Below are 27,770 nucleotides of genomic sequence, written 5' to 3'. Positions count from 1 at the left end.
TACATAATGATACAGTGAAATGATTGTGCAGTCACAGAGGTAAGAATATTCAGGGGATTCAAGCCCCTAGAGCAGTATGAATGTGGACAATAGCTTCCTTCTCAAGATGGCACCCAGCTATAGCAACCTGGGTTCTGAAGATTGATAGGAAAATGATGTGTTCCTTCTCCGAAGTAAAGCTCCTGTGCATATTCTGGGATGCTTACCTAAATGGGCTGCAACCCTGTGACAACAGTGATTCCTGGCTTCTGTGCAGATGGAATTTTCTGGAACTCTCCCATTAACCCTTTCCCCTGCAAAACAACATCTCCCCAACCTCTGGCTGGAAATCTCAGATGGCAGTTTTCCAGGGAACTTTGTTTTACTGCCTATGGAATCATCTCAGAATTCTTAGTCTTTCAAGTTGCTGAGTTCCATGGTCATTCACCTCAAGATAAATCAATCCATCTGTTGCTTGCGCTTTTCCTTTTTTTCTTTTATTTTTCTTGTTGGTGTTGGGGATGGAACCAATAATTTTGCATGCTACGCAAGCACTGTACCACTGAGTTACACCCCCAACTTTCTTTAGTTCTTTTTTATTTTAGGAGGTATGTGCCAGAGACCACTATTTTTCCACCTTGAAATCCCCTCTATCATTATGTTTCATTGAAAAATCCTTTGTGTATTTTAAATGTCTTGAAATGCTACGTGTTTGATAAAATGGCTCAAAACCAAAGTTTTCCTTTCAGCAAAATATACAAAGTTATGAATAGTGACAGATTTAGAGACAATATCTTCAATTGGAAAATCTTATTAATGACATATCTGGACAAAATAAGATATACCTTAAATTATCATAAAAATCAAATCAGAGAAACTGATAATAAAAATGGACAACACATGTATAGTGAATACAGAGATGAAAGATAATTATATCATAAGTGTAATCAGAGAAATGCAAATTGAACAATAAACTACCGCTTGAATTACTATTGTTGAAAATTTGAAACTGGTAATACTGAATGTTGGTGGGTAAAGTGTACCCACATGTACATGGAAATGTAGTCTAGTACAGACGTTTTGGAGAGTAACCTGGCAGAATTTACTGAATTAAATAAATCCATATATCTTGTGAACTAGCAATTTCCACTGGTGAAATATTACTCCAAAGAAACTCACTTGCATGACTACAGAAGGGTATGTAGGAGCATATTCATCTTATTTTTTTTATTGTTGGTCGTTCAAAACATTACATAGTTCTTGATATATCATATTTCACACTTTGATTCAAGTGGGTTATGAACTCCCAATTTTACCCCGTATACAGATTGCAGAATCACATCAGTTACACTTCCATTGATTTACATATTGCCATACTCGTGTCTATTGTATTCTGCTGCCTTTCTTATCCTCTACTATCCCCCCTCCACATATTCATCTTAGATATGTTTATGGTACTAGAAAATCAAAGCAACTAAGGTCTTCATTACTAAAATATGGGATAAACAAAATGAGGATATATACTATGGAACACTCCGCAACAGTGAAAGCAATATACAAGATGTTTTTACATGATTAAATCTTTAGAAACATACTATGTGAAAACATCAGAAATAATGAAACTTACTGTAAAATTCACGCATTTTTAAAATTAAAAATATACTGTATTCTTGTCAAATATACAGTTTTGCATTAGCAAATCGATGAAATATTTTGTATTTTTTCTCAACAGTGCTTATTTTTGTGAGTCTTGAATTCAGATTCATATTATAGATTTTGCTTTGAGCCCAACAATAACCTAACTATGAAATCCATTTCATCACAAGACATGGAATAATTAATGACATTGGCTTACTTATGAAAAGTACTAAGTCATCCTATAATTTGCACCTGGCATAGGAAGAATGAAAGGAAAGCAGGTTGGATTTTGTACTTATAAGGCTAAAATAAAGATATGAGGCATCTTTTTGGAAGTTAAAAATAGACAATTGGTAAAATATATTTTGGAGAATGGTAATACTAATAATGTATTATGTTTTATAGATCAATTTTTTTGTGTACTCCTTCTGATGATCCTGTGAAATTGTGAAGGAGGAAATGTAGATCTATGAGCTTCTTGTCAGATTCAGTGAAGCATTCAGATATTGTATAGTCTGACCTAATTGCCCAGTATACTACTAATAATAGTCTTATTATAATGTCAAAGCTGTATTGCAATTTATCTCATAGTTTTGCAAAGTAATTTTACCTCCATTTATTGTGTTACCCTTAAAAGAATCTAAGTTAAGCCACTATTATCAGCCCAAATTTGCATAATTAAAAACTGTGTCATAGAAAATTTATCATATAAATAATAAATTACAAAAACATCTATCTTCTAACTGGATGTGAAGAAATCTGGGAAATATTGTATCAGAGAGCAGCTACTTGTTTGTTTACATTGAGCTTTCAAGGCAAAAAGAGGTATCAGAAACTGAATATATGTGGAAAACTGAGGACAAAAATCCTCCTAAGTTGAAATTTCATTGCAATATATTAGGATGACTAAATTGAGTACTTAGACATTCAGTAATTTTATCAATCAGTAAACATAATTATCAATTAATGGTCCCTTGTTTTAATATAACTACAACATATCCCAATAAGTTCTGAAACATTAAATTACAACATATCCCAATGAGTTCTGAAACATTAAGAGTGATGATGTTCTTCAAGAAAATATGCAAAAAAGAAAAGAAAGTTCCTTTTGTGTAGTAAAATTTTCACTGGGTTCGTGTTTTATTAATGAAAATTAGCTAACCATGTCATGCATATATTTCTAAAAATAATATTCTAGAAAACCTTGTAAAAGAATTGGTGCACATTCTCACTATTTAACATAAATGAAAAATTTGTGGTTTTGTTTTCCTTAGCCATTCTAGTTATTTAAAAAGCCATACATTCTTCAGAACTATTCTTACTTGTACCTCAAATTGTTTCCTCACAGATCCAGATGGCATTTTAAAATGCTTACTTGAAGGCCTAAGTTTATAGATAAATTGTCAAGTTCAGTTACATACAAGTCTCGTTAGATACATCCTTTCTTAAACATAATCACAAAAATAGATGTTTTTCTTAAACATGCTGCAAACAAATGGCTACTTTTAATAATTAATATTTTTCTATTTTATTTGACAAAATCAGCCTGCCTCATGACTTCACACTATTTATATGGCAGTCATTGATAAGATCAATTTCTGTAACAGTGCATGAAGTTTGATTATTTTCTTACCAAGACTGACTTGCATCTTGAAATATATCCTAGATTCATTTGAATTTCATTAACTTTAAATCCCAAGTGTTTTGTCATACTAATTATTTGGTATAGTATGAATTAGAAGGAAGGCTACACAGTGGTCATGACTAGAAAATTGCACTCAGTGACATTTACCAATTCTACTTTATGGAGTCATTAATAGGAGTAAATCATGACATGGTTCACTTGATTTACATGGATGTAGGGCTAGGTCTGCACATAGACTCTAAAATATTACCAAAAACAACCTTCTCTATTTGCAATTATGATAAAACCTTGGAGAAAAAGGCACCATGTAGACTAGTCATTGTTTATTGACATTCTAAACCATGAGAGACTTGGATTGCATTTAAGTTATAAATATGACTATGTCAGGATGAATGTTTATAATATATTTTCAATATACTTCTCCCTAGATATTCCTCTTTGGAAGAAATACCTGAATTTTACATATAATATTCAGGATTGTTGTGCATGTCCAAAATATGGTAAGGTCTAGGTGGCAACAAGAAATTAGGAAAAATCCATTTATTTAATGAGGATGGGCTACCTCCATGGCTTCATAATTTGAAGTGGTGTCATTCACATAGATTGTATTATGAATAGTGTTCCCTATGCTTCTGCAAGTAAATAAAAATATATCTACAAAAATATACAAATGGTCTGACTGATAATAAAATGTGACATATCTGTACGTCAATTTTCTCAAGGGTTTGGCATATTGTTGGGACCAGTCCATTTTCATTAACAATACCAACCCAAATTTCTTATCACTTCATTACTCCTCACTTGGTCCAAGGACAACCTGTGTCTCTGGTTCAGAGCCTCAGACTTTGAAGTATTTCTGGGAATTCTCAGAGGGTATCTCATATTTTCTCATGAGCAAATACAAGCAGTTATATACACTACAACCACTTTTTTAACATTGCTTCCAGTGACAGCCCCTGCAACTCTATCCTGTTAGAAATGGCAGTCTTCTACCAGAGCTCTCAATTATGTGCCATCTCTAGATCCTCACAAATACTCCTGCCTCCTGTGGGATTCTGGAAGTGGTGCCTTGGGACCCTTAAATGGCTGATATTGTCTGTGGAAAATGGGAAAAAAACTGTTCAACGTTTTTTACATTGTATTAAAGACAACACAAGTCTGATTAGTAAAACAGACTTTGTATTAATATCTACAATATTTTATTTAGGACTGTGAGATCAATGCAAAGGGGATTAGAACAGAGAAACATTGAGTAACAGCAAAAACATTCTTCGTAAAACCATTCCTCTCTTCCATCAACTAAGGCTAAGGTACTCGGTAGGCTTATTATACCTGCTATATTCTTCCATCGCTACATGTATTTCTCCAGAGATCCCTCAGGTGATGATGTAAATAATCATAAATAAGCCAATTGCGACAGTGCATCATACATGTTTAAATATCTAATCCAGTTATGTGCACTTTTTAGACTATATGGGCTGGGAGTTCAAACACACATATTCACTACACTTTTAAAAGTTTTCTTGTACATCCTATCATTTAATCTTCATAGAAATCTGATGATATTGGCAAGGTTTTGTTATGAAGGAATCAATATTTATAGATGAATAATAATTTGTTTAAAGTAACTTAAATAGGTGAATAATAACAGGTATAAATAATTTTTACAATACTCATTCTTTTACTGACTCTGTCTTGTTAGGGACTTATTTCATTTGGGAACCAGCCTACTGAATTGGGGCACTGAATAAAAACTAAAAGGATATGATATTTAGACTCTATAAACATTCTTGTTATACCATCTACCTGGACATGGCATAAGAGCCATAATGATCACATCACCTGATCTGAAAGACCATGCCTGAGGCAGCTAACAAACCAGGTTATTAGGCCAACTGTGCAGAGAATGGTTTCAGTAGATTAACGAGGAAATAAAACAGTGTTGCAAATATATGAAGAGAAAGAAAGAAAAGCAGAAAAACAGGACTGAGGATTGCTTTGGCAATTCTGGGTCTCTTGTTTTTCCAGATGAATTTCATGGCTGCTTTTTACATTTCTATGAGGAATGTCATGAATTTTGATTGGAAATGTATTAAATCTGTATAGTGCTTTTGGTAGTATAGTCATTTTGATAATATTAATTCTGCCTATCCAAGAGCAAGGTACATATTTCCATCTTCTAAGTTCTTCTTTGATTTATCTTTTTAGGGTTTTGTAATTTTCATTATATAGATCCTTCCCCTCTTTTGTTAAGTTGATATATATATATATATATATATATATATGTTTTTTTGAGGCTATTGTAAATGGGGTAGTTTTCCTCATTTCCCTTTCTGAGGATTTGTCACTGATATACAGAAATGAGCAATATTAACAAAAACAGCATGGTATTGGCACCAAAACAGACTAGTAGACCAATGGTACAGAATAGAGCACACAGATATTAACCCACAAAATTACAATTATCTTATACTAGACAAAATTATAAAAAACATGCATTAAAGAATAGATAGCTTCTTTAAAAATGGTGCTGGGAAAACTGGAAATCCACATGCAACAAAATGAAATTAAACCCCTATGTCTCACCATGCACAAAAATCAACACAAAGTGAATCAAGGACCTAGGAAATAAACCAGAGACCCTGCTCTAATAGAAGAAAAAGGAGGTCCTAATATCCATCATGTGGAGCTAGGCCCTAATTTCCTTAGCAAAACACCTTTGATGCAAGAATTAAAATCAGGAATCAATAAATGGGATGAACTAAAAAATGTTTCTTCTCAGCAAAAGAAACATTCTGTGAGGTGAATAGAGATCCCACATCTTGGGAACAAATCTTTACCCCTCACACATTAGATAGAGCACTAATCTCTAGGGTATATAAAGAACTCAAAAAGCTAAGCACCAAAAAACCCCAAATAATCCAATCAATAAATGGGTCAAGAACCTGAACACTTTTCAGAAGATGGTATACAATCAATCAACAAATATATTAAAAATGCTCATCATCTCTAGCAATTACAGAATTGCAAATCAAAACTACTCTAAGATTTTATCTTACTCCAGTCAGAATGGCAGCTATTATGAAGATAAACAACAATAAATGTTGGTGAGGACGTGGGGGAAAAGACACACTCATACATTGCTAGTGGGACTGCAAATTGGTGCAGCCAATATGGAAAGCAGTATGGAGATTCCTTGGAAGTCTAGGAATGAAACCACTATTTAACCCAGTTATCTCACTCCTTGGTCTATACCCAAAGGACTTAAAAACAGCATACTACATGGACACAGCAACATCAATGTTTAGAGCAGCACAATTCACAACAGCTAAACTGTGGAACCAACCTAGATGCCCTTCAGTAGATGAATGAATAAGGAAAGTGTGGTATACATACACAATGGAATATTACTCAGCATTAAAAGAGAATAAAATCATGGCATTTGCAGGTAAATGGATGGAGTTGTAGAAGATAATGCTAAGTGAAGTTAGCCAATCCCCCCCCCAAAATAAATACATGGGGTAGGGAGGGGGAGCATAGGAGGAATGAAAGAACTCTAGATAGGGCAGAAGGGTGCAAGGGGAAGAGAGGGGGCATGGGGTTAGAAATGATGGTGGAATGTGATGGATATTATTATCCAAAGAACATGTATAAAGACATGAATTGGTTTGAATATACTTTGTATACAACCAGAGATATGAAAAATTGTGCTCTATGTGTGTAATAAGAAATGCAATGCAATCTGCAGTTATATATAAATTTAAAACATAATAAAAAACAGAATTGACTTAATCTGAGCAATTCATTTCAAGAAGCTTGGGTTATTTTTTAAAAAAGGATACAGATGATCATGAACAGAGTAAAAAAGTATTTTCTATTTATCAGAGGAAATATGTAAACAGATTTTTGATGCAAAAGAAGCAACTGGTGAGGAGAGATTAAAGGTATAAAAGAGAAAATACAAATACTTAATTAAACAAGGGTGCAAAGGTAGAAGAGAATGGAGCAAATGCACACTGCCATGGAGTCAGCCTTGGAGTAAGGTATCATAAAAGAAAAAAAAAAAAGGAGGAATGAGAACGAAAAAGGAAAAGCACTTCCCCTAAGATCAAGAACAAACAAGGGTGAATATTCTCATTACTCTTATTCAAGATAGTACTAGATTTTAACCACATTAATTAGGCAAGATAGAAATAAAAGGCATGCAATTAAGAAGGGAAGAAGTCAAATTATCCCTGTTTGCATATGACATGATTTTATACATAGAAAAACCTAAAGACTCCACCAAAAGACTATCAGAACTGATAAACAACTTCATTAAATTAGTGAGACACAAGCTCAACACATAAAAATCAGCAGATTTTTATACATTCATAATAAAATTTCTGAGAAAAAAATCATGAAAGCAATGATATTCACCTTAGCCATGGAGTAGATAAATAAAAAAATAAATAAAATACATAGGGATAAACTTAATTAAGGAAGTGAAAAACCTTTATATTTAAAAGTACAAAACAGTGAGTAAAGAAATTGAAGAAGATACTTAAAAGTGGAAGGGCTTCCCATGTTCATAATGGGAACAATTAATATTATTAAAATGTCAATACCAGAGCTGGGTTGTGACCCAGTGGTAAAAGCACTTTCCTCACACATGTAGGGCACTGGGTTGTATCCTAAGCACCACATAAAAATAAATAAACATAAATAATAAAGATTAAAAAAATAAAATGTCAGTACTATATATAGCAACATACAGATTCAGTGTAATGCCCATCAAAATAGTAATGACATTCTTCACAGAACTAGAAAATGAACCCTAAAATTCACATTGAAACACAAAAGATCCCAATAGCTAAAACAAACTTGCCAAGCAAACTTAACTAAAAAGAAAAGTTCTAGGCACTGGGGCTGGGGCTCAGCAGTAGAGTGCTTGCATTGCACATGTGAGGTACTGGGTTCAATCCTCAGCAAAACATAAAAATAAATAAACAAAATAAATGTATTGTGTCCATCTATAACTAAAAATATATATAATATAGTTTTTAAAACCTTGAAATCAAGATTTACCAAAGATCCATAGTAACAAAAAAATGGCATTGTCATAATAAGACACATAGACCAATGGAACAGACTAGAAAACTCAGACATAAATCCATGCATCTATAGGCAAGTGATCTTTGACAGTTTTACAAAAACAAATCCATTGAACAAAGTACAGTCCTTTACCAAATGGTGCTAAGAAAACTAGCTATTCACATGTAGAAGAGTGAAATTTGACTCCTTTTATTGTGCATATAAACCAACTCAAAATGGATCTAAGACCCTAATGTACAATTTGAACTTCTGAAACTATCAAAAAAAAAAATCAGAGAAACCCTTCAAGATATTGGCACTGGCAACAGTTTCCAGAATAGCACAATAAAATCACAGAAATCAAAAGCAAAAAATGGCAAATTTGATTAATTAAAGCTAAAAAGCTTCTGCACAGCAAAGAAAATATTCAACAGAGTAAAGAGAACACCTTCAGAATGGAGAAAATATTTCTGAGCTATTCATCTAACAGGGGTTAATATCCAGAATATAAAATGAACAAAAAAGAAAACAAAACAATAAGTAATCCAATTAAATGGACAAATTACCTAAAAAGATACTTCTTGACAAAAGTAAAAATGATCAAAAGACATATAAAAACATGTTCTATATCATTCATTATCCTATAGGGAACTGCAACTGAAAACAACAAGATATCTGTTGTAATGTCTGTTATCAAATAAAATCAAACAAAAATACTTGTGAAGGTGTATCTCTTTAAATAAACCACAGGAGCTATTTTGTAATTGTCCAGCTCCAGCTCCTGTGTGGGTTGGGCGTAACAGGTACTCTACTTTAAAATTATTTTTCTGACTCTGTGTCTTTTTTTCCTTCTGTAATTATTTCTGACTTATTTTATCTGGTGGTTTATACTCTCCTGGGCAGGAAGAAGGACCCTGAGGTGGCGCTGGCAGCTTCCCCATAATTGTGCTTATATAAATATACCAAAATATATTCTACTTCATGTATGACTAAAGAGAACAAATGAAAATTAAATAAAAAGAAATAGTTAAAAATCAGAAAAAAAAATCCCTTAGAGAATTTCCTCCCATCCCTGTTAGAAGAATCTCAAACTCTAAGGAGTAGCATTAATCATAAACTTTGATTCACATCACATTGTAATTGTTAGTCTTTGTAAAGCTCATTATTGTTTTCTTTTCTCCAAAATTTATTTTATTGCATGTGTTTAAGTTATACAATATATTTTGAAATGCATACCCATAGTGAAATGATTATTATATTTAAGCAAATTAAAATATCTATCACCTTTCATAATTATCTCTTTTTTGTTTGCTAAAATTACTTAAAATATATATTGTTAGCAAATTTAGAATATAAATTATTAACTACATTTCTGCTGCACTTTATATCTCTTAACTAATTAATCCTATATAACTGTAAGTTTGTCCCTTTTAAAGTACCTTTCTCATTTTCCCTCCATTCTCATTCTTGGATGCCACCATCCTATCCTTTTTTTTCTTACATTCCACTGTAAGTGACATAATTCAGTATTTGTATTTGCGCCTTAATTCACTTAGCATAATGTCTTCCAGGTTCATCCATAGTGTTTCAAATGACAGGATTTACTTATCTTTTAATGCTGAGTAATATTCCATTGTGCATCTGTATCACATGTATTTTAACCATTCATTCATTAATTGATAGACTATTTTTTTGTCATGGGTATTGTAAATAAGGCTGCATTAATAAGAGCATGTGTCATATCATGATCCTGATTTCAATTCCTTTAGATAAATACATATAAGTGATATTGTTGAATAATAATTAGCTCCATGTTTTTTTGTTTGTTTATTTTGGTGGAGAGGGGGGCAGGGGAGGAATTCATTTCCTTTACCATAATGGCTATACCAAATTATATTCACATTAATAGTGTACGGAGTTTCCCTTTTCTTGAAGTCCCCTTAATACTTATTATCTTTTACTTTTTGGATGATATCCAACCTAAACTCATGTGAAGTTACTACTCTATGCCATTTTAATTTTTATTTCATTGATGATTAGTTATGTTGAGCATCTATTCACATACCTATCAGCCATTTTTATGTGTTCTTTGGGAAAATGTCTACTCGAGCACTTTGTCCATTTTAATTTATTTTGTTTTATTCCCAATTTGCATTCCCATCCTCCTTACACCAAAGTTAGTTATTGTAATAGATTTAACATGTGTCTCATTATCCATATGTATTTTTTTGGTAAATTTCATATATTTTAGCTATCTTATGTAAATAATGTTGCTTTATGTATATTTTGTTCCTTCCTCTTATCACTCTACATTTTAGACAGTCTATTATGTATAACTGACAAATTCCTCCATTGTGATCTACTCTTTCTCTTTTAATGGACAAGAGGCACACAACTCTCTCCTACATTAAATAATAACCTAAAACTGCAATAAATATCTTTTTTATGTCCATATATAGGTCTGTGTATAATTAATTCTCAAAGATATACAGCTAATCTCCTGGGTCCAAGCGTGTGATTATATCTCTTGTACCATGACTAAATGTCAAATTTGATTTGGCATTAGTTTAATTTCTAGAATGACTGCACCAGTCTAGACACCTACCAGAATGGCATAAGGATTCACTTTTCCCACATTCCCATAAATTTCTCATATGATCAAGCTTTATATGTTTTGTCAGTTGGATGAAAAATCTATCTTTTTATTTACATTTCACTGATTACTGATTAATGAGATCATATCTTCACAGTCTTTTGGGTTTTGGTCTTTTGGGTTTCCACTTCTGTAAAATCATAGTTTATAACTCTTGTGAATTTTCAATTGGGATTTCTGCTTTATTTGCTGTTGATTTAGAAGAGTTCCTTGAGTAATCTATTCATTTTGTTTTATACACTGCAAACATTCTCTTTCTTTCACCTTTCTGTTAATAATGTCCATGGTGTCTTCTGTTAAAGAAAGATCTTTAATTTTGATAGAATTAAAATTAAGTTGAATGTAGAAGATATTTCCTTGTGTTTGGTAGTTTTACAGGATTATAATAATTTAAATGTTCTTGTATTAATTTTATATTATTATGACTTACATGAAGTTGATTAATTCATCTTACTTCCCAATTTATACATGATATTGGATAGAAAATCAGCTGTTTTCCATATAATAAGCTAACTTCCTTAATATAATTTAATAAACATTCCTTCTTTATCTATGATTCATGATCCCTCTTTATTGCATATTGATCTCCCATATAAAAAGTATTTTGATTCCATTGAATTTTATTTAAAAGCATAAAAGATTTTTTGTGTACATTTACAACATGCAAACAACTGTAACTATTATCACTGTATAAGCTCATAATGATAAATTTACACTATTTACTTAGTATACATAAAATTATAGAAATTATTGCAAGAATTTTGAAATATAACAGGAAAAAAATAGTCTGTTAACCACTGTTCAAATACATGCTTCCAATGATTTCTGTGGTTTCTCCCATGTGCATTTTGTAATATTGAGTCAAAAGCCTTTACTAGTTCCTCATCTTGGTCAACTTTCTTGGATTTTTATAAAGTACCTTTTCACTCACCTGGCAAATAAGTTCCAAGGGAACTGAGGTAACTTGTTAATAATATGCCAGAAGGAACTCACCAACAAACAAATCAAGGGAAAGGATATAAAAGAAAAAATAAATACAATAGAAGGAACATCATATCACAAGCTTCTATATCTACTCATTGCCTGAAAGAAAGAAGATTATTGTGTGTATGTATTGTGCTTTAATCCACATTGCAATTATGTTCATGGGGGAAATATTCAAGATAATTTTTCTGCTGTTGCTTACATCTCTCTATCATGGTTTCTGCAAAGCAAAAGATTATATAAAACCCATGAAGGAAAATTTCATATGATGATATAATGATTCCACGTATCTTTAGGCTATAGTTGTACAAGCCATTGGTAATTATTTCCCTCATTTACTCTGGTTTTAAATTTCAATATGGAAGGTATTTTAAAGATATATCCTAAGTAAAAACCCAGTATTAATTCAAAGAGATATTCCTATTAGTCTAGAGGAGGCATGGCAACTTTATATTTCTCATACTAAGTCAAAGCATTTGGGGAAAGGTCCTGGAACCATTATGGTGATAAACAGTCTGAATCTTCAGGCAGGTTCAGCAAGAAATATAATAATTTATAATTAGTAATAACTGCAATAGGCACATAAGCAGAGCATAGCAAGAAAATGTCATAACCCAAGCTAAATGCTTCTGATATAAATAGTCTTACACATACCCACTATTTCCTAATGCCTAAGTCTTTCTTGCATATTGACATAACATGATTGTCTTAAATACCTCTGAATATATAATCACTACTTCAATACACTAAAGATGCCTAATAAAGGATATCATTCCCCAAACTAAGAAAAGTTATTTGACAAATAAATGCAGTAAATAATATTGTGTACACTCCTCATATTTTATAGTTGGTGCTAATAATATTTTCCTGTTAGCTCGGTTTTCCTCTTGCACTTTCAAACATGAAGTCAGTCACATAATGTATAATATGAGAAGCATTAATTACTACTCATTGGTATAGTAGCCAATATAGCATCCATAAACCAAGGGTCAGGGGTTTAATTTCTCTATTGGAGACTATTTCTTATTTCAAAAGAATTTAAAATCAGAAGAATCATGTACACTAGTGTATAAACAGGAACTCAAATCCAGAGTAAATAATGTTTTTTTTTTTTTCACGCAACTTAGTAATGGAAAGTTTTTCATACATACCAGGGATATTCTAAAAGCCCTCTTTCAAAGGCATGGGTGTTTTACACAATGAAATATCAACAAAGATGAATTCACACTGGCAGACAGCAAATTCTGGAATGATACTTTGATTAGATGCCAGCCTCTTCATGGATGTCTTCAAAGCAATAAAAGCAAAATAATCTGTTATTTTTACTCAAATTTATTTAGATTTTCCAAAGTTTAATTGCAGAACTTGTGCTCTGCTTCATCTTAGTCCTTCCTTTGTTTCTAATCTTCATATTTTGTCCTAAAACTTTAATCCTAATTGTTAGGAGTATATTTATATATCAGATTAGAAATAGAAAAAACATCTACTGAATACTTTAAAAGTGATCACAAAGAACAAAATAAAAGGGCCAGACAAATCTTGTTTATTTAATTCATTGTATATAATATTTAGCCAAATATCACAAGGGCAATTATTTTTTTAATAGACAAGACAGTTAAAGTGGGTCCTCCAAAAGCCGACAGATGAATGTGGACAAATATGAATTTAAATCCATAACTCTTTTATTAAACAAAGCCAAATGCACACATAAGTATATCTAAGGAGAGGAAGAATGGGATGCAAGAATGGTATTACATTGTGGTTTCACTTTTTCATCTGTGAAATTAAAGAAATGCATTATATTTTTTCTAAAGATCTATAGAATCCCTGATTCTCAATCCTTTTGTTGACATTTATACTGCATATAAAGATATAAATTTCTGATTATACTCAAAGTTCCAAAAATGAAAAATACAATCTTTATCTGATTCATATTTTAAAGACACTTGAAAGTTAAACATTGACTGCTATGATATTTTCCAGAATTATTAGTTAGGTTATCATTTATATAAGAAAAACCATAAACCCCTTACGATTAATAAACATGAGTTAAAAGGTATATGAGAACTTATACTATTAGTATATTTTAAAGGCACTGGTTATATCCACCTAAGAATATGGAAAGGTACCCTTGTATTTCTACTTTTAATATTAATTTCCTTCCTAAGAAGCTAGGTATAATACTGTGTAGCAATGGTCATTAAAAATGTCCACAGCCTAGGGCTGGGGATATAGCTCAGTTGGTAGAGTGTTTGCCTTGCATGCACAAGGCCCTGGGTTCAATCCCCAGCACCTCCAAAAAAAATGTCCACAGCTTGTTGCCAAAGTCTTTAGAAATAAAAAATATATATTATCTATTATCACTGAATACATATGAATCAAGAAAACAAAAATTATGGAAAGATAATATTTATTATAAAGAATTAATCTGTTAAGCAAAACAGATATCTTACAAATTACTATACAAAAAGCAGTGTTTTTCTTCCCTTTTGTCAGTCCCCTTCATCCCATAGAATTGTAAACATCTTACAATTTACCTATTTTTGTTTTTTGCTCATTATATATTGAAAGATACTCTGGATCTTACGTCATTTGCCAATATGGACTGTTTGGATATCGTGGTAGTTAGGGTAGTACTAAGAGGCCCAGGAGTTGCTCTTTAATGAAAGTGTGCATTAAATTTATTGATTTTGATACATCATTCAGAGATGCCATCAGTCCCAATTGGTGAATTAGGCTGGTTTGGAAGATCCAGGGCTGAAGCAAACAAAAGGAGTGTTAAGACTTAGTGCAAATATGCTGTAAGCCAAGAGAGACCAGGACCAGGGGGAGGGGAGTGAGGCATTCATTTCAAGTGAACAATTAAGGGAGTAACAAAACACTCAGTTATAAACATGAAGCATTTTAAAAATATAAATTATTCCCCAAAAATGATGACCAAAAACTCAAACTTCTAAGCACAAATACAATTTAAGCCTGTACCTCAAGTGAATGCTTCACTTGTCGTTCCCAAGTTCCAACCCCAAAGTCAAGTGTAATAATTAAGATTATTCCTTCAATGCTTGAAGAGTGGGTCTTTCATTTGATCGAAATTTAAAGAAATGGCTCAAGAACTTCATTTGACATTAATCTATATAGATATGGCACTTGCATAATGTGTTCAGTAAAAATATTTCTCGGTAAGAAGAGTCTACAAAATCTGTGAAAGCTGGTCCAAACTAATCTCATTCATAATGGTAGAGTCATTTTAAAAAAATATGCAACAGATGTAGAGATTCTGTGAATTAAATTATTCCTGAAGAACTCTTAAATTGTTCTAAACAACAATATTTTAAACAGGCAAAGAAAATGAATTGGAAATATACATATGGATTCATGTTTCAGAGAATAATTATGAGATTGATGAGCAATTATAAAGGAAGAAGGATGATAAAATCTAGCAATGATTGATTTTGGGTATAGAAACTTCTTCATGGCTAATCAGAAGGGTACAATATGAAATAACCATCAAATGAAGTCAGTGTAATGCCCCTTGAGATTGATATCATTCTTCAATTTCAGTATTTTTTCAAAAAAGATAGCAATTTTCATATCTTCATATATCTGGAAAGAGTCCATGCCTTCAGATTTCACACCATTATTTCTTTTTATTAAATATTTTTATTTGTAGATAGACACAACACCTTTATTTTGTTTATGTGTTGTTATGTGGTGCTGGGGATGGATCCCAGGGCCACATACATGCTAGGCAAGCTCTCAACTACTGAGCTACAACTCCAGCCCCACACCATTATTTCTATGGTCAGATTTAAGTTGAGAGAAAATAGGAACAATTATTGTGTGCACCGAACTCAAGTATTAAACTAGCACTCAAATTTTAGGTGTCATAAGAAAAGAGTAAACTGCCGTAGGTTCGCCAAGGGTAGGTAGTAAACTCTTTCATGGTGGAAAAAGAAAGTCAGAAAGGAACTGCAAACATAATTAATTAACTGTGTCTTAAAAGGTGTAAAAGACTTCTACATAGAAAAAAGTGAAAGAAGGACACCTAGCAGAAATAACTGATAAAAAATTGAATTTATATTGATGAATAAGATATGATTCTCCCTCTCTCTGAGTTTAGCTGAGAGATCATGATAAATAACATTAGGCAGAATATCTAAAGGACTATAAAACAGGCATAGACACAAAACCATGATGATGGAAGAAGAAGCTGAGAAAACTTCCATACTAAGGACAAGGAAAACTACAATATAAGAATAAATGCTTGAACTGAGCCATATCAGTGACAGAAGGTGAAGTCATGGCATAGATGCTATGAATGATGGTGGTTAGAAGCATTCAGGATATTACCAGAGGAAAGGGTTTGGATGAAATATATGATGTATGAAAGGAAATAATAAAAAATAATATGAGAATCTAAGGTTGGAACAAGAGAGCTAAGGTCAGAACATTTAGATTTGTTATTTTCAGGCAAAATATAACTGATGATGTGAATCAATAGTACTTTTACAACCAAGACATAAGCACATAGTGTGCAAAGTAGAATTAAGTGGAAAAAGACTGAAGGCAAGGAGAAAGGTTAAGGAGGCATTTAAAAAGTCGTGTTAAGAAACTTCACCTTAATTCAGAATATGACCCTTCAAGACAAACAAAATCTCTCTTCAGGCAACTCCAAATTGCTAGAAATTCTGCCACAAATATTCAGCTCAGAACAAATTCTGACCCTTGAATCTACCTTCAACACACTGCTTTGAGTTAAAGCCAATGTTCTAACAGCTCATTCAATTACTTGATGTTGATTTTAATGAAATCTGTTATCACTTATGCTGCTTCTTCAGTATACTTTGTAAAATTTCTAACATTATATACATTAGAAGCTGAAAAAGTTTCTTTCTCTATGTATAACATTCCATCTATTTGTCTATATAATGGGAGCATTTCTTTCAAATGTTTTCTATTGGCCTTTAGGTTCAAGTTCAAGCTTTTTGGCCAGAAATCAAAAGGGCTTTGTAATCTGTTCTTTGATGGACTATGTAGCCTTAATTTTCACTAGTCTCTGCCTCACAGTTTATGTTCCAGCAGTATCAAAGCAGATGTAGTTCTCCACTCACAGCAAGCTGTTTCTCACCTGGCCCTTTGCTCCATTGTCATCTTTGCCTAGTAAGCCCATTCCTGCCCAGCTCCCCCCTGGCTTACAGTGACTCTTCTTGGCACTTCCTCTGAGAAGTCTTTCTCTGCAGATGTCTTCGAATTCATATACTAATTTGCACCTTTGTGTCCATGTCCAGTGTTATAGATGAACTGTAGGAGACTGATCATAATGCCATGAAAAAAGCAAACTATGAGCTAGGTTCTACCTTATATTAGTAGGAAAGATAATTTGGTTGATAATAGTTGAATTTCTACCTGACCTGCATTTTTGAGCCACTGAAGCTATCTTGTCAATGATCCATAGTGCTGGCAAAATTCAAAGGCTGTTTTGTTTCACCTCCTACCCTAGGGGTCAGTCTTAACCTTCCTATTAAGGCTTCAACAACAAAGCAAAGAAATGTTTTTGTTTGTTTTAGTTTTGCCATTTTTTTGTACCAAGAATTGAACCCAAGGACACATCCACTGAGCTATGCCCCCCAACCCTTTATTTTATTTTTGAGATGGGGGTCTTTCTAAGTTGCTTAGGGTCTCACTAAGTTGCTGAGGCTGGCGTCAAACTTGCAATCCTCTTGCCTCAGCCTCCTGAGCTAATGGGATTACAGGCTTGCACCACCACATCAGTTTATTATTATTTTTTTGCACCTGGATTGATTAAACCATTTCAGCCTCTGCACCTTATTTTCCTTCACTGTGACAATTTAAAACAGACAATAAAAATATTCCTCCCAGTGCTAACTTTATTGTTTTCCTTCATCTTTCCACACTTGGGTCCCAAACATATTACTTAATCATGATTCTTGTGTCTATTTTAGTTTACCATAAACATTTTAAGAGGAGAAAATTTGGGAAGCATAATACAATGTAATGTCTGAATGCCTTCTGAGTTTCTTGAGTGTTGCTTAAGTGTGCAAATAGTTACATGAAATTACATTCACACAAATTCATTCTCATAACTATACACTTATAATTTATTTAAAATTCTTAATACAACTTTTTATGAATAGTTACCTCAGTCTTATAAATAATTAAAATTTACCAGGCTACATATAATGGTTCTCAATCTTTGCTGTGCCAGTATCATCAAAACATAGATTTAAGAAAATTTAATATGGTAGGACGTCCTTAGAAATCTACTCCAAACCTTAAATTTTACATATATGTATGAAACTTTACATACCTATCAGTAGTTGACTTTGCCCCAAATCATACCTACTTAGTGCAAAAACAATGACAAAACACACATCTTGACTCCCAGTCCAGTAATCTCTCTCCTATGCCCTAGCAAATTCTGTCACACACTGAGTACTGTGTTACTCAAAAAGTTGAACCCACAAATATTTTCTCTTGAAAGTCTAATAAATACCCCCTATCCCAAGAAATTGGTTAGCATTGGTTGACATGTCCTTTTACTGATATTCACTAATAATCTAAGACCTGGCTCCCAAGTGACCTCCTTGAGAATGTCTTCCTCAGCACTAGTCATGTTATAACATTTTATAATTTTCTCTTCTTGAGCCTCACTCAACCCTCTAGTCTAGAAACTCCTAGCAGCCAGGAGCCATGTTTCATGTATTTCTCTATAAGTATGCATTTCCTCTGGATGTTATAACAAATTGCCACAAATTGGTAGTTTAAAACAACAGAATCTTATTCTCTTATCATGCTGGAGGAGGCCAGCAGTATGAAATAAGTTACAAAATCAGGGTGTTGGTCAAGCTCTGCTCCCTCCAGAGATTCTAGTGAAGAGTCTCTTCCTTGCCTCTTCAAGGTTCTGATGGCAGCTAACTTTTAATTTGTGGCCCCATCATTCTTATTTCTGCCTTCATGGTTCACATTCGATTATCCTCTTCCATCTGTGTCAAGTATCCCTTTGCCTTTCACTTACAAGGATGCATGTGATTATATTTAGAAACTCACTTCAAGATACACAATTTATAACATTTACAAAGTCTTTTTGTTCCAGGGATTAGGATATGGAATTATTTGGATGGTTATTCATATTACCGTATTACCGTAACCCATATTTCTTAGAACAGGATATGAATCATAGCACAAAGTTCGTATTCAAATTCTTTGACTACTTAGCATATTCGTAAACCAAAGCTTGCAGGGTAAAACTTTTTCCATTTGGCTTTGGCAGTCTAGGAAACCATGTGTACTAGAGATTTCAAGGAGTAAGAGATTCAGATATCAATATCCTAGATAATTAATTGATCTCAGTGCTCAAACATAATTAACTTCAGTTGTGTTAACTATTTGCAATAATGAATACTTATTTACTACTGATTATGAAAACATTGTTTGCATTATATATAATATTAAGTGTGAAAAAGGAGAGAAAACAAAACAAATAAGAAAAATCACCCATAATTCCCTTCATCAACAGATAATCACTGTAAATATAATATTTATTTTCAGTAAGTTTTATATATATACTTAAATATCTTTTGCATTTGAGATGTATATGTTCTATATTTCATACAGAATATTATTAAATTATTTTATATAGTAATATAAATTGAATTTTTTCTTAGATGGTTTAAAGCATATTATATGGAACATGATTATAACCTATCTTTATTCACTAGGCAATATAACATTAGCATTTTCCATTTCCCTTTGTGAACATCATTTTAATTGTTTCATAATGTTACATCATATGGACGTATCATACTGCACTTTACCATTCCCTTGATGTTATGCAATTGAACTAATTATAAATTACTTTCACAGCACTGAATATAATAAATATAATGATAGGCAAATATGAAGATTAATTTAGCATTGATGGAAGGGTACGTACATATTTTCAAAAACAAGGGCATGTATGCTCCATAATTATTAATGTCTAGACTATGTGCTAATGTGGCTTTGCCTTCATATCTCATAACTCACTAACCTATATTTCAGTACTCCAGGCTACAAGTTTTTCAAGAGTTAAAGAGTATATGATGGAAAATGTATATGACAAATGGAAAATATTTGAAATAGAGACAACCTGAAATAATCACCTAGGGGGATAAAGTCAAAACTATTACCTGGCATGAGCAGGATAAGTCATGGGAAATGCACGAGACATTGTGTGTAGTTGTGTCATGCGTGCATGTAGTTGTGTCAGGTGGCTGGGATCCTTCCAGTTAGTCTGGAAGGATCCAGTTGTTTTGAGAGTGGGAGGGTCAGTAGAAAGAATGATGGGGATAACATTTTTATACTTGAAGTGTCAGACTAAATATTTCAGGCAGAGAATTATAGCTTACGCTTTCTTTAATCCACATTGAATTCGTACCCACAGTGCCTTCTCCCAGGTCTCAAAGGTAACAATCATTACTCTTTATAATTCAATGTTTAAGAACCTACTTTATGGGCTGGGGTTGTGGCTCAGCAGTAGAGCACTTGTCTAGCATGTGCAAGGCCCTGGATTCAATCCTTGGCACCACATAAAAATAAAATAAAGATTTTGTGTCTATCTACAACTAAAAGATAAAATATTTTTTTAAAAACCTATTTTATGTTAGGATCCATTCCAGTGATTGTATGTCCAATATCTCTTTTCATCCTTTTATCAACCTTTTATTTTTATTCCCATATTATTGATATGGGAGGCAAACACCCAAGATTACATTAAGATTTAAACTGAGGTATGCTGACTTCTCAGACTGAGTTCTTAACTTTTTCCCTCTACCTTTGCTTAGGTTAGAAGTCTCCTGTCATGATATTCAGGTTTTATGATTCTAGGTAGTACCTAAAACAAGAACTTGATAGACATGTGACTTTGGATATGCAGAAAGAGCTGTGACTGAATCAATGTGTGACTTTTCCTCTGGTAAAACGAATTTAAAATTTATGACTCACTTCTGGTGAGTAGTTTTGGTCATGGACACTCAGGGGTCATTTGCCTTCAATTTAGCTCCCATGTAGAATCTTTAAATACACTGAATTATCAGTGTTTGTTATTGCTAGAAACTTCCAATAGTTATTTAAAAATAAAATGAAATTTAAGAGATATCAAGTTGGACATAAAGGTATACTTAAGTATATAACTCATTACTTGAAAAATTCAGTAGACATTTCGAATTTCAGAACATTAACAAACAGTTGCCCTTATTAAGACATGAAACATTCTTTGTTTAAAGTTTAAATCATCTCTATCTTCTTGACAACTATTGGTGACACACTCACAAAATTATATTTAATACCAATATAATGACTATTTATTTTATTGAATTGCATACCACTGAGCAAGAACCTGAATTGATTTCCTTTTGTGATGAATTAGTTTTGCCTGGAAATCTCCAAAATAGTCAAGTTTTTATATTTTCGCTCTAATGAAATCATTTCCCCACAATTTTTAGTTTACAGACATGTGATTTCAGTAGTGTTGTATATGATAGTCCATTAGAGTTTAAAAGAGACCTTTTATTTTTGCCTGGTAAAATGGTGGAATCATTAAGAACTAAGGTCAAATTGGCAATATTTTTTCTACCTTTCTGATTCATCATTGTCATTTTATAAAGTTGTAGTGTTGGGATTATAAATGTCAGATATTTAAACATTCTACAATGTTCATTCAATGTAAATAGTCTTGCTTTTTGAAACCTCCTTCTAATAATACCACAAAATATTTGACAAATATTCTATTGAACATTTCCATTATCAAAGGACTCATTAAATCTTGAGGTGGTTTATTCCACATTTGGGCACTAGCAATTTTAGAAAAGACCTTCTTTTCCTTATTTTGCCCAAAACTTATTCTTTAATAGCTTCTTTCATTGAACCAAATTTTACCAGTTAGGGCTACAGAGAAAGGTCAAACAATGTTTCCAATACTTTTAAGACATTGCAATTGTAATATTACAATAGTGTGGGACTGATGTAGAGTAATCAATAATGGTAAATATTCTAATGAATATTGATTACTGCTATTTATATATCAAGAACTGTTCTATGAATTTTACCTATATAATCACATTGTAATATTTGCAAAAACTCCATATGGTAGATTCTGTAATTATCCTCACGTCATGGAGAAGAAATTCACATACAAAAAGAATAAGTGACTAGCAAAAAATATCACATAATTAATGACTATTGGTGCCAAGATTCCAACTTGAGATGCTAAGCTAAGGCCACTGGACTATATATAAAGAACATGATTAATATTATTTATGTTATTATGTTGTACTACATTATTTTGTGTTATATATGGCATGTTGTATTATATTAGCATTCATTCTTAATGAACTGTTATATACTAAACAAAAAGTCATTAAAGCATATATGAGAACATAGGTAAATATTTATTTCTGATGTCTCTTCCAACACTACAAAATCTAGGCTAGACCCCAATGGGAGATATTCAAGAACCAATCTCTGGTTAAATGATCTATAGATACTAACATTTGGGTATGTAACACACTGTACTCTACTAGTCAACAGTTGCACAGTTTCCAAATGTGTTTTTACTCTCTCATTATTAAATATGCAGACAGCCATGGCATAGTAGATATTTGAAGAAATTATTCAAAGGGTATATAGAGAATACAATTAAACAAATAAACAAAACTAAAAACACAGTACTAATTTAAGGAGTGGTATTTGTTAGAAATATCATTAATAATCATTATTAATATTAAATAAGATATAAAACCTTTAAATACAACAGGATTTTTTAACTAGGAGCATTCAAAAAAGGGGGGAAATGATAGAAAAAAATATGATTCCAAATATTATAAAAATCTCAGTAGAAACTTTGACCTTATAGAACCTTCCTTTGGTCTCTCAAAGCTGCAGCCCACACTGATCTTTTATTACTTCTTTGAATACTTCAAGTAGCTTCTTGTCCTTGAGCTTTTGCAATATATTTTCTCTGAACTGGAATGTATTTCCTTCTGATCTTCACATAACTGGCTTCTGTTTATCATTCAGCACCCAGACAAAATACCATGTCATAGATTTTCCCAGTCTGTTTATATATAATTGTATTCCTATCAGTCTATCACCCTGATACTACTACATTTTCCTTTAAAATGCCTATCAGTACTTGGTGATGGTTTTTTTGTTGTTGTTGTTGTTTTTTCCCCTTTCTGAATTGACACTCCATGAGTGCAGGGGCTCTCTTTATTCCTTGATATCCCTCCAATGCTTAATCTGGCACATGTCAGATGTCCCATGAATATTCATAGAATGAATCAAATTTTCCAAAATGCTAATGATATTGTTTGGGGACACAAGCATATAGACAGTTTTATAAAATATTATCTTATCCTTTTTAGTATATTATAAGATATCCATAAGCACTTAAAACTTCCATTTTTTTAAGAAAAGGGAGTCCAATGCTGTACACTCAAAAATATCCAGTGGATATGGTCCTTTAAAATTTCACCTGTTTCTTCCTATTGAGATGTGATGAAAATTAATATCCTCTTAAAATGCAACTTTCAAGGAGGATTTGAGATGTTAATCTAATTACTTCTGCTCTTCCTAGATTTTCACTATAAGGAATATAAAAGCAGCAATGGAAAGGTAGATCAGAGTTGGAAATGCTTTCTAGTTTTCCCAAATCTACCGATTGCTAAAGAACTCAAGGCCAACTCTTTGCACCTCGCTTTCTCTTCATCTCCCCATCCTTCTGGCCTAGTGCTCAGCATGTTGCTACTGGCTCAGAATAGGGCCTCAGTAAAGGTAATTTAACACGAGGTCTTAAAATATAATGTTCAATTTCTTCATTAACTTTCAATCTCCTTTTCTTCCTTATTTTCTTTTAAAAAAGGTACTAGATGAATTTTCAATACATAAACCAGAAGCTTATGATTGTACATGCACAAATATGTGAAAAGTGATATGAAAAGATTATTTTAATACAGAATGTTGCATCCTTCACACTCAGTTTTGTTAAAGTAGAATTGGTGCTCTGCAAATCAGTCCTGTAAATTGATGGGTTTCTTTCTTCCGACTCTTTCCTGTAAGCAATAGCACTGTAGATAGCATGCTGTCTTTTTGCTCTATGTCTGTGACACTGCATAAAAGGCAGTTTGACAAGAGAATTTACCAAGAAAATTAGATAATATCTAAATCTATTATATATATGTATATAACATGTATTCTGTATATATTCTAGACCTATATGTACATATATATTAAATATTAAGATATACTATATTCCACATCTATATATTATACATATAATATTTTATATATAAAATATTTATGTTCTATACTTACATATGTATATCTGTTTTAATCAGCTGTGACCAAAAGTCCTGATGAGAATGATTTAATGGAAGAAAAGTTTATTTTGGCTTATGGTTTCAGAGGTTCAGTCCAATGGTCAGCCAACTCCATTGCTCTCGGCATGAAGTGATGCAGCCTTCATGGTAGAAGTGCACGGTGAAGGAAATCTGATCAGCTCATTGCAGCCAGAAAGCAGAAAGAGAAAGAGAGTATGTGTGTTCTCACCAAGGACAAAATATAAACTCAAAAGTTACATCCCCAGTGACCCCATTTCTCCAGACATACCATATCTGCCTGTAGTTACTACCCAGAACATTAGTATTTTCAAATTATTAACCCCCAAAATGTATTAATCCACTGATTAGGTGACAGCTCTTATAATCTAATCATTCCACGTATCAGTATTCCTGTATTGTCTCACACATGAGCTTTTGGAGGACACTATATATTCAAACCATAAAATGTTATAAATAGATCTAGACATAATCATAAAAATAAAATACATTTTATTATGGACATGGGTAGAAAGAAGAAGGTGCTTTGTGATTTCAGGGAATCTAGTTAGAAAGTCACCAAGTAGGACCTTGTTGAGATTCTGGTTTTCTTGAAGCTTATTACTATTGGAAATAGGCTATAGACCCCTGCTATCCAACAGAACTCTCTTCAATGTAAGAAATATTCTATAACTGCATTGTACAGTAGGATAGACCATGGTCACATGTAGATATTGAGCAACTGATTGTCTAGTGTAACTAAGGCCCTTTTTTCAAAAAAAGAATAATTCAATACAGTGTCATAGGTAGAAATGGAAAGGCCTTCATGGTAGAAGTGCATGGTGGAGAAAACCTGATCAGCTCATTGCAGCCAGAAAGCAGAAAGTGGGTAATAAAGAAAGTTTCCTTCCTGAGACTGAATGTGCACTAGGAGGGATGTGGATAAGGAAGGAAAGCAATCCCTTAAGAGAGACAGTGATGGGTCTAAGGAAAGAATTCATGACATAGAGTCAACAGAACTAGGTCCAAGGCTTAGTCCCACTGATAATAAAACTGCATGAGCTGAGGTAGTCTCTCTTTCATATTCTTGTTTCCTCTCAAGCAAAATGAGTGAATTTGAATTAGATTTGAATTATTCCTTTTTTTGCTTTCATTTCCCTTCACTTTTCTTTATTTGAACTTTCATTATTTAGCCTTTTTTTTCTTTTAGATAAACATTTTTTTAATTATATATGACAGTGGGATGCATTACACTTCTTACTACACATATAGAGCAAAATTTTTCATATCTCTGGTTGTATACAAAGTATATCCACACCAATTCATGTCTTCATATGTGCACTTTGGATAATACTGATTATCATAATACCACCATCATTTCTAACCCCATTCCCCGTCCTTTTCCCTCCAACACCTCTGCCCTATCAAAAGTTCGTCTATTCCTCCCATGCTCCCTACCTACCCCACTTATGATTCAGCCTCCTTATATCAGAGAAAACATTTGGAATTTGGTTATTTTGGATTGGATAACTTCACTTAGCATTATCTTCTCTAACTCCATCCATTTACCTGCAAATGCCATGATTTTATTCTCTTTTATTGTTGAGTAATATTTCATTGTGTATATATGCCACCTGAACAGACACTTCTCAGATGATGATAATATACAATCAATCAAGAAATATATGAAAAAAAATGTTCAACAACTCTAGCAATTAGAAATTGCAAATCAAAACCACTCTAAGAAAGCATCTCATTCCAGTCACAATGGCAGCTATTAAGAATAAAAACAATAAGTGTTTGTGAGGATATGGGGGAAAAGGTACACTCATCCATTGCTGGTGGGACTTCAAATTGGTACAGCCAATATGGAAAGCAGTATGGAGATTTCTCAGAAAATTGGGAATGGAACCACCATTTGACCCAGCTATCCCTCTCCGCAGTCTTAAAAAGGACTTAAAAACAGCACACTATAGGGACACAGCCACATCACTGTTTATAGCAGCACAATTCACAATAGCTAAACTGTGGAACCAACCTAGATGCCCTTCAGTGGAGGAATGGATAAAAAAAAATGTGGCATATATACACAATGGAATATTACTCAGCATTAAAAAAGAACAAATCTTGGTATTTACAGGTAAATGGATGGCGTTGGAGAGGATAATGCTAAGTGAAGTCAGCCAATCCCCCAAAACCAAATGCGGAATATTTTCTCTGATATAAAGAGGTTCACTCATAGTGGGGTAGGGCGGGGGAGCATTGGAGAAATAGATGAATTCTAGATAGGGAAGAGGGATGGGATGTAAAAGGAGGAGGCAGGGGATTAGCAATGATGGTAGAATGTGGTGGCCATCATTATCCAAAGTACATGTATGAAGACACAAATTGGTGTCAACATACTTTATATATAACCAGAGATATGAGAAATTATGTTGCATACATGTAATAAGAATTACAATGCATTCTGCTGTCATTTTTTTAAAAATCAATAAAATAAAAAAATTCTTAGAGCAATAATTTTTAATATTAAAATCATCTATGTTTCTAAATAGCTGAGACATAGTGAAGAGATGGTACAGCTATCCTTTAACTGGAGCAAAATGATTTTATCTACATGTTGGATAGCACACCAAGCCCCATCTCAGGGGCAGTAAGAATATCACTACTTTGCTTGTTAACTGATCTGAAAAAAAAGACCAGTTAAAGCAGTAGGACCCATCAACATGATTTCCTGAAAGTACCCGGGGATGCCTGGGAAGTACCTACTTAATCCTCATTTGAAGGAAGAAATACCAGGGAAAAGCCAGGACTCAAAAACCAATGGCATTGTTGGTGAGGTTTACACAGTAGAAACTGTCATCCTTCATTCTAAAAGTCAATTCAAATCAAGAGTCCTAAGCCATGTGGCAAAAAGCACTCTGATGCTATGTATTCTGAGTGCTTTGAATATGACACCATTTCATTTGATTGTACTTGTTTTAGAATAAATTCAAAATTAATCCCCCCCACACACATTCTATTACTCACTCCATCCCTCTCTTTTCCCCTCTCATCCTCCCTCCCTTTTAAGGTAGAGTCAGTGCACTATCCAGAGAAATTCTGCATTTCTCTGATAGCTAGATATGATGAGCATTTTTTCATGTACTTGTTGATTGATTGTATGTCCTCCTCTGTGAAGTGTTTGTTCATGTCCTTGGCCCATTTGTTGATTGGGTTATTTGTTTTCTTATTGTCTAATTTTTTGAGTTCTTTGTATACTCTGGATATTAGGGCTCTATCTGAAGTGTGAGGAGTAAAAATTTGTTCCCATGATGTAGGCTCCCTATTTACCTCTCTTATTGTTTCTCTTGCTGAGAAAAAAAAAAATTACATATAAGAGGTTGTGAGCGGAATGGGATAATAAACATGGAGGGAAATGAAT

The 27,770-nt window shown here is 32.9% G+C and overlaps 1 non-coding gene across 1 annotated transcript; it reads left to right on the top strand.

The window, feature by feature from the left end:
• Nucleotides 1-14,197: 14,197 nt before the first annotated feature.
• On the top strand, nucleotides 14,198-14,270 carry Trnaa-ugc (transfer RNA alanine (anticodon UGC)). The gene has a single exon. It is a non-coding gene; the product is annotated as a tRNA-Ala (tRNA).
• The last annotated feature ends 13,500 nt before the right edge of the window (nucleotides 14,271-27,770 follow it).

The sequence above is a fragment of the Urocitellus parryii genome, chromosome X, assembly GCF_045843805.1.
Source record: "Urocitellus parryii isolate mUroPar1 chromosome X, mUroPar1.hap1, whole genome shotgun sequence".
NCBI classification, from domain to species: Eukaryota; Metazoa; Chordata; class Mammalia; order Rodentia; family Sciuridae; genus Urocitellus; species Urocitellus parryii.
Note: the sequence above shows the minus strand (reverse complement) of the source record. Positions and strands in the feature narration are given on the sequence as shown.